The 14170-nt window shown below is 47.9% G+C and overlaps 1 pseudogene; it reads left to right on the top strand.

Moving 5' to 3' along the window:
* The first annotated feature begins 3481 nt into the window (after positions 1-3481).
* LOC146193283 (uncharacterized) lies at positions 3482-5187 on the top strand (annotated as a pseudogene).
* Positions 5188-14170: the final 8983 nt, after the last annotated feature.

Below are 14170 nucleotides of genomic sequence, written 5' to 3'. Positions count from 1 at the left end.
TGGCTTCAAATTCTCTATAGAGGCGCCGACAATCGTGATGAACATCGTTCGCTTGGAGATGGCTAGGTGCTAAATACCAAAATATTCCTAGGACTGCACATATCATAGTAAGCACCCGAAACATTTTCCCGCTCAGAGCAGGAAAATTAACTTTTCTTTTCATACCCGCCATAGCGAGTTAAACGTAGAGTATTTCCGTAGTCAATTATCTCTAATCAGGTCAAAAGTGTTTGATCGGAGCATCCTTTCATATGTGAAGATGATGGTTCAAATCGTTCATGTGATGATTAACTTGGGTAATCTCAAGGCCGTGTTCACTAAGACATGGTAGCATAACTGTGTAAGGAGTCGTGGAAATCTTTTGTTTTGCTTTCCTACCACAAATTAATCCTACGTCTTCATTGTTTTTTATTTTTACCATTTTAGAGCAATCGTTGCAAAGGATAAAGATGAAACTTCTTCTGCTATCATTATTTTTTTTAATCTAAGGTTGTCCTAAGGATCAAGCAGGTTTTCGGACACGGCACTATCGATCATATCCATACCATCAATCAGGTGATAGAAAAATGCTCGGAATATAACCAGCCCTTATACATAGCATTCATTGATTACGAAAAAGCCTTTGACTCGGTTGAAACCTCGGCGGTGATGCAGGCATTGCGAAATCAAGGAGCAGACGAGCCGTACGTGAAAGTGCTGGAAGATATATATAGCGGCTGCACTGCAAAAAAAGTTCTGCGTAAAGAAAGTAACAAAATTCTCATAATGAAAGGTGTTAGGTAAGGAGACACGATCTCCCCAGTACTATTCAAAGCTTGCTTAGAGGAAGTATTCAGAGACTTGGAATGGGAGCAGTTAGGGATAAGGGTAGATGGAGAATACCTCAGTAATCTGCGATTTGCTGATGACATTGCCTTGCTAAGCTACTCGGGGGATGATCTGCAAATAACGATTGATGACCTAGACAAGAAAAGTAGAAATACAGGCTTGAAAATCAATATGCAGAAGACTAAGGTAATGTTGAACAGCCTCGGGAAGGAACAGCAGTTTACATTAGGTAGCGAAGTACTGGAAGTAGTAGGCGAATATGTCTACTTAGGATAGGTAGTAACCGCAAATCCGGACCATGAAAAGGAAATAACAAAAAAAATAAGATAGGGATGGAGCGCATTTGGTAACTCGCCGATTATGACTAGCAGCTTACCGGTATCGCTAAAGAGGAAAGTATACAACAGTTGCATCTTACCTGTACTCACCTATGTGCTGAAACGTGGGGGCTAACCAAGGGAGTTCTACTTAAATTCAGGACAACCCAGAGGGCTATGGAACGAAAAATGGTAGAGGCAACATTAAGAGATAGGAAGCATGCAGAGTGGGTCAGAGAAATAACTCAGGTTACCGACATTCTAGCGGCAATTAAAAAGACAAGACGAAATGGACATGGGCAGGGCATGTAGTGCGAAGAGAGGATAACTAATGGTCGCTAAGGCTAACAAACTGGATTCCAAGGGAAGGAAAGCGTAGCAGGGGCGGCTGAAAGTGGGAAGGTGGGAGGATGAGGTTAAGAAGTTCGCAGGGGTCAAGTGATTGCAGCTAGCACAGAACCGGGTTCAGTGGAGAAATATGGGAGAGGCTTTCGCACTGCAGTGGGTATAGCCAGGCTGATGACAATGATGATTTTTCGAATCGTTTGAGCATATTGCTTTTTAAATTTGCGTTATCTATTTCTAGAACTTAGCAACTGCCACTACTATGACGTCATCGCTTTACTGCCTGACGGTATTTGATCGTCTGGTAGGTTTCGAATAAGAGAAAAAATCAGATTGCTGTGCAATGCAGGTTCAAGTTGTGTCAAGGACGCCTTCTTCAAAGGCGTTACTAGCGCATGGCGATGTCGCACGCGCGCCATTTCAGAGTATATGAGAGAAATAAGATGCTCCGAGTTGTTCCGAAAACTCGCACTCCTTCCCGATAATGACTACAGCTTTTTTTATGATTTGTTGGTCAAAAATTCATTGCGATTACTTAGGCTTTTGTAGCCACACCGCGGAAAAACGGGTACAGACATGCTCGAGTACGCCTCGCCGGACGGTGCCGGCTGCGTCGCTCCGCAACCTCAACATTCCGCTGGCGCGAGGTTTTCCGCGGGTGGCGCTTTTCTACCGAGGGGATAGTGGCGCCATACTATGGGCCCCCGGTCCCATATGTTGCTATTTAAACTATTCAAGCAAAATTGCGTTGCGTGTTAACTGGGCCAAATAACGTTACTAGCCATCCTGAATAAAACTGCTGGAAAGTCCGAAGCAGCGATAAGTCGCCCTTCCTCCTCCCTCCTTCTCTCCCGCGTGCTGGAACATGGTCGTTTTTCCTTTGGGGTGGCATGCACCTAAGGTGGCAAACTCTAGTCCCCCCCAAATGAGCTGACCGTCTTTTTCAATAAATGTCTCGAGGTTCCACTATTTTCGGAATTCTAGATGTCTCGACGTTAACGTCGCGTCCGGCTGCATAATTTCACCGCTGACTAGGTGAAACATTCGCATGCTTCATTGGGTCCTATACAGGCGAAATGAGCATGCATAGATGCACCATTTTAAATAACTGCCCGCGCACGGTGTCTGCCCAGGTATATACAGTGTCTAATGTCAATCGTAGTCAGCATGCATCGAAGGTGCCAGCAACATTTCGAGCCTACCTGCACATGACAGATTGTTAAGCTTGCGCTAAAAGGAGTCGGTAAATACACTGAGAGGATATTTGGCAACATGAAAAAGCACTCCCAGATCCACACATTACAAACAAATAACATTACATTCTTATGCACTTTGCTTTCGGCCCCTGGGTTAGGAGCTGCTCCTTCAAGAATAAAACAGAAAATAATAATGATGTAGCGCTATAGGTGCGCGGTACATCATCGCGCTTCAACTCCTTGACACCGAATTTTTCAAGGAACAGGGGCTTAAATTTTTCACCAGTGAAATGATAGTAAAGTAAATGAAAGGCAAACATGCGACCCTGAAAAAACTATCGAATTCGTGGCTGAGTGCGTTGCTTGAAAGCGGTACAAAAGCGCTTCCAGTGAATGCGGTGTTGCCTTAGAAACGTGCCGTAGAACGTTATACTGCGGTGTATATCGGTAATTATGAGCATGTTACTTACAGAAGTCGCAGTTACACGAGTAGCGAAGTACGTTTCCGTTACATTTCTTCTGCACTCTGCGCACATGCAGAGCCATCTTGCGGCAAACACAGAGGAACCCCTCCTCGCAATGTGCGGCGCTGCCCCGACACGTGGCGCGCCACTCGCTGTGTGACTCAAGAGCATACCGAGCGAATGAGTGGGCGGTGCGAGCGAGGTGCAATAACGCTATCGCGTTCCACTCTTGAAGGCGAAGCTTAAGGGCCCTCCAAATTTTCGCTTTCAAGCATCAAACTCGTGGCTGAGTGGGATTCCACTTCCAGCTTCGCTAGTGAGCGGACGTGTATTCATGGGCTCCCACGGAGCGGTGTCAGCGGCCCAGCAGGGCCGCGGTAACAGGTTTTTGTCCTCTGACAGTGATTACCAGGTTGTTTTGCCCAGTCTTCCCACAGGTCGGTTCGTTTTAAATACCGTATTTTTGCACGCTGACATAACTGCCCGGCCGTGTAGGGTTGAGGATTTTCGAGACGCCCTCGCTCAGCGTTCGGTGCTCCCCGACGTTATCGCTTTGGGGGCGTATCGAATGAGCCATGTGTGGGCCGTTACACTCAAGGATGCCGAAGCAGTCAAGAAGGTGGTCAGCATTGGCGAACTGCAAGTGAAGAAGAAGCGATGCCTCGTCATTGACCCGGCCAACAGGGATATACGCATGAAGGTGCACTGGCTCCTGCACAGTGTACCAGACTAGGACGTGCGTCTCGCCTTCGCTCCTTTCGGCAACGTCAGTGACACCTCTCGAGAGCGGTGACGGGCTCAAGGAGTGACAGACAAAGGCTCTACCACAAGAAACGTGACCTTGAAGCTGAACGTCGGTGTGAAGGTTGAAGATCTACCTCATCAGCTGAGCGTGTCCGGTGAACTAGCTCTTGTTCTTGCGCCGGGCAGGGCTCCACTCTGCCTTCGCTGCCGAGCCACAGGCCATATTCGCCGTGAGTGCCGTATTCCGCGGTGCGGTGTCTGTCGTCGCTTCGGCCACGACGCGAGCCAATGTTCGCGGACCTATGCCAGTGTAACCGGACCCGTGGGCAGTGAGGATGTGTCCGACCTGCTCATGGACGAGGCAGACGCGGAGGAAACATCAGCTGCAGCAAGCGCGCGAGCCACTGTGGCGACGTCGAATAAACCTATACTGCAAGTGGGGGACAGCACTGTACAAGAAGCAGTGGTTGAAGAACCGCTACAAATGCCTTCACGAGGCATCGTGGAGACGCCGAAGGGCACGGACGAAAAGCCTGCAGACACCGCCGTGGCCGTGAGCCAAGCAGACGCCGACAGCATGGACACTGCGTTCGGAGCGGCTAACTTCCCGGCAGGGAAACGGCCGCACGATGCACCGACAGCAAGCAACTGCAGGAAGGAATTGGTGGAGACGAACCACCAGCGAAAACGCCAGGACCAGGTATGCGGCGATCATCCTTCAAGCCGCGACCGAGCAATCCCGCCGATGCTCGGCAGGCGGGCAAGCCGCCACCGTAGTTTTTTTTTTTTTTTGCTGTCAGGGTCGTAAAAGGGTTGGGGGGGGGGGATATTGGTGACAACAATGGCTGAATCACTGTATAAATTAGTATTTGAACGGATTCCGGAAAAAGGCGTTTACGTTCCTTTTAAATCCAAGGCAGAATATTGGTTGGGAAGCATGCGGTTCCCATGGTATCGCAAATGTAGCAAACGAGAAGCATGTTTCATTGTGATGGGCACCATTCGTTCGTGTAGCCATGGCAAGCATTCTTGAAACAGCGTTACGGGTAGCCACTCTAAACGTAAGAGTGCTTTGTGCAAGGAGACGGCAGTGCAAACTTAGTCGCGTTCTTCTTGACAATGACCTACATGCAGTTGCCGTCCAGGAGACAAAAATTGAAAACGAAGAAGCGACTGATCGAATGGTGTCCAATTTCCGTATGCAGTTTCATGTATGTATATGTCATGCAGATGGTGGATCAGGTGGTTGTGCCCTATTCATACGCAATAACATTGGGATTTCTGTGGAATTAGTGCTTTCTTGTCAAAGTGGGCGCCTTTTAGTCGTTGATTTCACCTATTCTGGTCTGTCTTTCCGTGTCATTTGTGCCTATGCACCGAATGTTGAAACAGAGCATGGATACTTCTTTGAGCGTTTTGATGCTTACATACACTGTGACAGAGTGATACTGTTGGGAGATTTCAACTGGGTGTGCTCAGCATGGGATCGTGCTAAGCGTGCACGTACCCGAGACAAAACTGCAGAGGTTCTAAATGCAATGGTACATGAATCCAATCTCGAAGATATAGGAAGCGTGCTGACCGGTGAAAATTGTCCGCAGTACACTCATTTCCAACGTGAAAGTCACGCGAGACTAGACAGAATATATGCATCGCATGAGTTGGTGTCCTTATGTACTGCCTACGAAGTCAAGCCCGTCCAGTTTAGTGATCATTGCTTGGTAATGGCAACGTTTGGGGAAAGACAGAGGAATATTCGATTCAACTGGGACCAATGGAAATTAAATGTGAGGCTGTTGGAGGATTAGGTCTTCGTTAACGCAATAACGGAAGAATTCGAAAAGTTACTTGAAACGCAGCCCCCCTGTTTTGCAGTCGAATGGGAGGAATTTAAACAGCGAGTTAAAATGAAAGCCAGCGAAAGAAGCAGCCCCATAGCATACCAGCAAAGAGAGAACGAAACAAAACTCCAGCAAGAACTGGAGTTCTTGATAAGCATGGAAAACATTCAGCCAGGTAATTACAGAAAGAAATAAGGGAAGTCAAAAGCCAGCTGGAAGGTGTGGATGCGAAAAAATACAAAGCGGCGATTGTACCCGCTAGATCAGAGAAGCTCTGCGCAGGAGAAACGCCAACTAAGCGAGCGCTATCTGACGAAAAAAGATATGCATGTCAGAAGAAATACGCCAGTTATCAACCGGGAACGCAATCACATCGGATAACACCGTTATCAAGAAAGTGGTTGCCGATCATTTTAAGGATCTGTTTAGTTGCTCACTCGAGGCAAAAGACGGATTCCAGAAATTCCTTTCGCTTATGCCACGTCTCGATGAAACGGTCAAGAAGCAACTGGAGCAGCCAATTACTAAGGGTGAAATAGAATGCGCAATCGACGCCCTCACCCTAGGTAAAACACCCGGGCCTGACTTTCTAGGAGCGGCTTTTTACAAAGTTTTTAGAACGAAGGCAGCCCGCATGTTGCATAAGGTTCTGGATGAAGCTTACGAAATAAAAAGAGTGTCCTTGTCTTTTACAACTTCGCACATTGTGCTCATACCAAAGAGTGATGATGCGGATAAACGTTTGTTAGTAGGGTTCTATCGTCCGATCACTCTTACCAACGTAGACTACAAGATTTTTATGAAAACTCCTGCCAAACGCTTGCAGTCGGTGATAAAAACTTTAGTTGGACCGCACCAGACTTGTGGCATAAAAGGCAGAAGTATAGCAACTAATGTCCATGTTTCTCGGAGTATTCTTGAGTGTTGCGATGCATTTGGTGACCGCGTGGCTATGATGCAGCTCGACCTGGCGAAGGCGTTCGACCGTGTATCGCACGAGGTTCTGCTATGCGTTTTGGATCATTCGAATGTCGGTACTGTTATAACCGAGGGAGTGAGAATGGCCTACACGAACTGCTCAACGCGAGTCATAGTGAACAGAGAACTCACTGGCAGCCTGCAAGTTTTGTCGTCCCTGAGGCAAGGATGTCCGCTGTCACCCTTGCTGTTCGCTGTTTACCTCCAGCCACTCTGTTTGGCCATTGCAAATAGCCAATTTATAACAGGTTATAGACTGCAGGCGGCCCATGTTAAAATCTTGGCTTATGCCGATGATATCGCCATTTTTGCTCCGACAGAGACCGTATTCAGCATGCCATTACTGTTGTACAACAATTTTGTGAGTGCACCGGGGCCCAGATAAACTGGGAAAAGAGTCATGGCTTTTGGCATGGAGACTGGGAAGCCACGTCGGACAATTTTTGTCGGCTCAATTGGGCATCTGTTCCAAAACGTTATCTTGGTGTACCGCTTGATGACTATCGCGACCCAGAGCCATATTGGGCTAACCAAGCGTTGTCTGCAAAATAAAAGGCTGAGGCGTGGCAAGGAAGGCAATTGTCGATGTTTTCCCGAGCCACAATCTGCAATCTCTTCCTTGTATCTAAGATCTGGTATGTAATGAATGTGTTGGGTGCCATGAGGATCAATGTACAAAAAATTCATCGTGTTTTTGCTGTGTTCATTTGGGCTTCGACATGGGAGAGAACCAAACTTTTCTTTCCTGCCAAGAAGGGAGGACTAGGGCTTGTGCATTTATTTATGCGCCAGGTTGTATCGCGCTTTATTTATCTACGCGACCAAAACAATCCATTTCTCCGGACAGTGATTCAAGTCAGGCTCAGCAGACACCTTCCAGGGTTCGTGGTGTCGTCATGCCAAAATATGTACGGTGCCGTGACTGGATATCTGCGTGAAGTTATGCTTGCTTATAGGTTGTGTAATGTGCGTTTCTCTCATGAATATCTGTGCAATGTCACCAAGAAGAAACTCTATAGAGACCTCACTGACGTCATGCTTCCCCAGCCGTTGTACCGTTTGCCATACCGTGGAGGCCCCGCGTCCTTAAAAGAGTTAAAAGAATGCCGGTAATATCTTCAGTCAAAACTTTTTTCTTTAAATTGCACACTAACACGCTACCCGTTAAGACATGGCTTCATAGCAAAGGCATCTTCGTACCCTGGACTACCAATTGTTTTTTTTGCAAAAAACCTGAAACAATAGAGCATGTTTTTCTTGACTGCTGGGACCCAATATTTCACTGGAATGTTTTACAGCGCACGCTTAAGAAACAGTTACCACTCGATCCATACGGAATAAGGTTCTTGCCGATAGAAACATCACAGGATATACCATATGATTTGATTATTCTTCTGGGCCTGCACTCAATATGGAAAACGAGGATGCAATTTGAACATGCTGATCTTGTCGTGCGTCCTGTTCGGGAGCATTTTGTTGAAAGTGTCGTTTCACTAAGAGAGTGTTACCGAGCACTCCCTGATCCACCAGAATGGATTACCTTGCTTGATGTTTTGATGTCGCTGAGAGAATTTTAATCCGTGTTTGCCGAAGCCTGGCTTACGCGTTTTATGCACTATATTTCTGATTTCACTTTCAAATGTCAAAGTCGGCAATAAAAAAAAAAAACTCATGGCTGAGTGGTAGCGTCTCCGTCTCACACTCCAGAGACCCTGGTTCGATTCCCACCCAGCCCATCTTGGAAGTTGCTTTTTATTTATGAAGTGCATGCCGGGATTTATCGCTCACGACCAACGCCGCGGACGCCGACGACACCGGCTTTTCAGCGACACGAGCTCCTTAACACTACCGCGTTAAAATGCATGGGCCTGCTACTGGCTCTGTAGTTTAGCCACCTCCGCTGCCTCGTGCGGACAGAAGGGAAAAAGAAGAGGGAGAGAAAGACGCGCGCCGCAACAACAGCCATCATCCACCACCAAAGCAGTGGCGGGTGCAATGACGGCCTACAACAGATAAAAATCGGTGGCTGGCTAGCCCCCGCCGCCAGCGGCGTTGACCTACAGTCCCAACCCGATCCCCAGGTGGTCGAAATTACTCCGTAGCCCTCCACTACGGCTCCTCTTTCTCTCTTTCCACTTTCGCTCCCACCTTCCTTCCTTCCCTCACGGCGCAGTTCGGGTGCCCAAGAAGTGTGACAGATACTGTGCCTTTCCCTTCCTGTGAACCAACCAACTATCCGGTCACCCCCAAAATGCTCATGTAGCGAAAACGCAGTTTTGTTTAGTCTGATATGCTGCCGCATGGAGTAAATTAGCTCGATAATACTGTCGCTTACGTGATACATCCTAGACAAAATTGCATTTGAAAGGCAGTTGTCAAACTTCGTACGACAATACTAAAGTGAGCTAGCATTGGGTAGTGGGCTCACTCTTCAGCCGGCGCCATACTTTGCGATGACGCCGCCTATGTCAGCAGTTTCTAGTTATCAGCGCCTCCGCAGGGTGCCGCCACCGCCGCCTTCAATGTAACTCCCGTGTTCACGAACCAACCTTTACCTTCCCTTTCGAGGTTCTCACCTTTGCGGCTCCTTATCGCGTTTCAGAAACCAGCCTTCCCTTTAAACTACACCTTTAGCCGGCCTTTCGGCCTCGGAAAGGGAGCGTTCGCTAAGGTAGCGTCTGACCTACCTTGGTTGGTTGGTTGGTTGGTTCATAGGAAGGGAAAGGCGCAGTATCTGTCACACTTGCTCTGTGGACACCTGAACCGCGCCGTAAGGGAAGGGATGAAGGTGGGAGAGAAAGTGGATAGAGAGAAAGGGGAGCCATAGTGGAGGGCTACGGAGTAATTTCGACCACCTGGGGATCTTTAACGTGCGCTGACATCGCACAGCACACGGACGCCACTTCGTTTCGCCTCCATCGAAACGCAGCCGCCGAGGCCGGGATTCGATCCCGGGAACTCCGGCACAGTAGTCGGGCGTCTTACCACTGCACCACCCCGGCGGGGCCTGACCTACCTTCAGCAGCTCCTTTATACCACGGTACCGCTTCGGTGATCGGTGGAACGAAGCTGCATTTACAAATATCATAATTTATAACGTGGTTTCAGGAGTACCGGAGTGCCGTCCGACGAGGCGTCAACAGCGCTGTCAAACACCCCACGATGGCAGCACCTCCTCGACCACCGTAAACACCGCCGTGGTAGCCCCTCCTCCCGCAAACCGTGCGCGAACGACACGGCGGATCGCTAGCGCGCATGTCCGAAATAAAGCGTGATAGATTTGTTGCGTCTGGAATACTGAGCCGAATATCAAGAATGAAGCACTCGTGAGGATCGTTGACCAGCAGCAAATTGCTGGTATGAGCGATAGCCGCGATGCAAGCAAGTTTATGCTCAAGCCAGCTGCCGCCCGTGCATTGCGGTTCATTCGATCTGCTTGTACTAGCTCTGCGATTAATGCGTCGCCAGACATAATCCTATCATTCTTTTACTATGGCAGAACAGGTTAAAAATAAGGCAGTCTCATAAGTAGGCGATTTACGAAAGCGTTGATCAGTTCTAAAGCGCCGACCGCCGCGGCTTCGAAGCGAAACAATTTAGGCCTAGCGACGACTAGGGACGGTCACGCACGGTGCCGTCGTGCGCCGCGCTCTCGCTAAGTGTAACGTAGCTTAGCTTGCTCGCTGCATCCCGTGCTGAAAGCGTTGCAAACTCGTGTACTTTCATGATAGAGCTAAGGCCGCACATTTTTTGACGCTCAATTCAGCAACAAGCCGTTCAAATGATACTGCAGGCAGGACGGGGCTTCAGCAGTTGCTGCGCTGTCGGCCGTAACCGAAGACGTCGGGCGGTAGAGTAGACACCGCCTGTTTTATGCATCGATCTTTAAACGTGATGGAGTTTAGAAAATGAATGACATTGTGAAGCAAACCCGCTCGTACGCTTCGCGCACTCGGGCGCCGATGATCGAGTAGCCTCCGTCAACAGACGCCTCGAACTTAACAACGCAAACCGAGGTCGCCAAGCTCGGTTTGCGATAACCGCGGAACCACGGTTTGGTCCGCCGTAGCATGGTTTCGCGTAAACGCGGTTAACCCTGCCCGTCCGCTCCAGTGACTGCTGATAGCCCTGTGCTTCTATGGTGCAGGGACATTTCAAGTTGCGACAGGTGATCCCGTGCTGTATGCCGTACCATAGCCTCCTTTATACACTTGGCTATGGCCGTACCATCTGCGTACTGGTGATCTCGCTGAGTGGTTTGCCGTCTGCATGCCCCTGTCGACTTATTCTCAAGGAAATATGCAGAAAATAAAATAAAAACGATACTCGAAGAGCTTTATCTTAAATTCTTCTTTAAAAAAAGACAGGTTGGCATTCGCGCTATGATAACCACGATTCCACTTGTACTACGTTTACCGGCTAGCAGACGACGCGCACAGTCTTGTAGTACTGTTGACAAGGTCTACTAGAACGCCACGCTCATATCAGGTAAATGAGCATCTTTCTTTTTTCGGTTCCCATTTTGAGACACCACAAAAAAAAAAAAAACGAACGCTCACACAATGCAGCCCGAAGCACATGGCAGCTCTTGTATATATTTAACTGCAATTTCTAGGAAAATCAAGCTAAGCGAACATATGCTGCTGATTGAAACATTATTATTTGTTTAGCCTCGCGTTTAGTTCATCGTATAGCACCAGTAGTAGCACAACTTGCTAATATATCCAACCTCTGCATAGCTGCCACATGCAAATCTAAAAAGTGTGGATGAAGACGGTGCGTTTTAGCTAAAGCGAGAAGGCCGCGGTCGCGCGAACGCAACCCCTCAACCAGCAGAGCGCTACATTGAAGTCTCTGGTGGCGCCACCTAGTGCATGTAACATACACTGCATCAGGGAAGGAGCCCCCGTGAGCCCACTACCCCATTCTAGCTCACTTTAACAATACTATAGTGCCTAGAATATACTGGCTAGTGTGACGAGCGCCGCGCTTCCCTATGGGCGAGGATGGCGCTGTTTGCAATGAAAGCCAATCGTTAGCGGCAGAGGGCGCTGCTTGTCAAGAGGGTGCCACCTGAGCAGACGACGCAGTTTTCTCTCTTCAGAATACGGCAATCTGTTGGTGTTGTGCGTGCGTGTTAAACCTGCTTCTGCGCCTCTTTTGCTTTCACGAAGGGGCAGTAGTTTATTTACGGAGTAGGTGTTTGCTCATGCGAGTCGTTCCGCACTTCTACCTGCTCGGCGACGATTGCATCGGTTTTTTTTTTCCTCGTTTTGTGCGCGCGTTCTGTGCTCGCCTGTATCCCTTCTTTTTTTACTGCGTCGCCAGTGGTGAAGCGCAGTTCACGATTGTTGTTTCCCCAGTGCCTCTAACTAAACTGCAGAGAAAAATGCCAAAGAGAAAGCGGTGGTGCACAGAGAAGACTTTCTTTTTTGGCAAACGGGGCTACCGCTAGAACAAGGAGCGTACGTATTACTGCGCTATCTGATGCTACGTAAGTACGCATTCTGTACAATGGGAACGAAGCATCGATAGAAATGACTGAAGGTAAACGGCAACTGCTTTTGTTGGCGAGAAACATTTTCATGCACTTATATCACAAGGATGCAAACCTGGGCGAGTCGGTAACGGTGCTCCATGGCAGTGTGTAGCGCAAAGAGTGTACACAGGCGCTACAGACAGCACCTGTGTTGTGTACCTTTTCTGTGTCCCTCGATTGTCATTTTGCGCTACACATATGTCATATGGATGCAGTTATAAGGCGCATTTTTCACCGTAAGCGCGGCATTACCAACGAGCTTCATCGCGATTAACCGGCCGCGTCTTGTGCATATTGCGTATCTGAGAAAAAAAAAAAAAAAACTTCGTCAGCTTCTTCATTCAAAAGATGGTGACTTCGGCAAAACCTTGTGCAATCGCAGGCCGCGATGTACCTTAATTAGCCGCTGTAAGTAAAGGTTCCTCGTTTGTGTTCTGCTGTTTTTTTTTTTCTTTTTATTCAAATACCTCACGGGCTCCGATTGGAGTAATATGTGAGGGGGGTTACATAACTGGGGTGCGAAACAGAAGCATGTAGAAGATGGTAATTTTAACATCGTTATTTTCAAACCGTTAACATTATACCCTCCACACCTTGTGCCCAAGACGGCACCAAAAAGGAAGGAAAGAAACATATGCGAGCAGCAACCACCTCGTAAACGCCATAAGCGGGACGCAGGGACTGGACCCGGCGATTCGGGCACGGAAATCAACGAGGGCTCCTGTTTTCTCGAAGCTGGCTTTCAAGACTGCAACGACTCCTCCGGCTCCAGTGAAGCGGGCATTGTGGGTGAACAGAGTGGCAGCCAGGCTACACTGCAGACACCTAACCACCACGGAGGCCGTCATTCGTTTGAGGACATTCTCATTCCGGTTACATGGATGCGGATACCTTCCGTGGATAACAGCCTAGCTTATGCTTAAGACCCAATAACTTTGAAAAGATGAAGGTTGACCTTGCATTCCAACTTTTTGGAGATGAGGTTATTAAAGGACTTTTTTTGCAATGGCGGCATGTGGAGACTATTTACACTCGGGTGCAGCCAACAGAAGACTTCGTCACGCTAATCAATCGCCTGATACGAGTAATGACCTCCAGGATAACCAAGCGTGCACTTAAGCCGGGTAGCCCAGACATGCGTTTCTTGGAAGACTTTTTAGGATATCTGGACAAGTGGGAAGAACATGCCAGCATTGCCTTCCCAGTCAAAAAAAAATCAATGGGCCCGATTGGGAAGACCAGTCAGATTGAATTGGTTCTGCCAATCCCAAATGGTTTGTCCAATGGGTACTGTCCAATCCAAATGGTTTCTCCACTCCCAATTGGGAAGCCCGGTTGGTTTCCTCATTCCCAAGTGGGACGCCCAGTTGGTTTCATGACTCCCAATAGGGAATGAAGAAACCATTTGGGGGTCCCAATTGGGATTGAATAAACCCATTGGGAAGCCCGATGGGTTACTTCAATCCCAATTGGGATTCATTCGCTCCCAATTGGGACGCCCATTTGAAACGAATTGGGCTTCCCATTGGTTCTAATTGGTCCTAAGCAAACATTCCCAATTGGGAAAGTCAAATCTGTGATATCCTTGACTGAGATGTGCACAGATATACATATCTCTATTAAAAGACAACAGTGAAAAATTTAAGTTCTTATAAAAAGTATATGCCGCTTAATCTTATTAATTGATTATATCATGTTCACTCTAAGTGCAGGCATAATTAAATAAGTTAACTCTGAATAACGAAAATGTGTCACTGGTCCCAGCAGCATTGTTCAAAGCATGGAGTATATAAGTCTGCAACCTGTGGATATGTACATTGAATCTGTATTAGTTCCATGTGTGTAATGCTTGCTTGTCTCATATATGATTTCTGTAAAAAATTGTAATTTCATTCCACTTGTATAGAAGTCGGCTCTC

Source organism: Amblyomma maculatum, chromosome 4 (assembly GCF_055883805.1).
Source record: "Amblyomma maculatum isolate TAMU_Amacu chromosome 4, ASM5588380v1, whole genome shotgun sequence".
Taxonomy (NCBI): domain Eukaryota; kingdom Metazoa; phylum Arthropoda; class Arachnida; order Ixodida; family Ixodidae; genus Amblyomma; species Amblyomma maculatum.
This window is presented reverse-complemented; position numbering and strand designations above follow the sequence as displayed.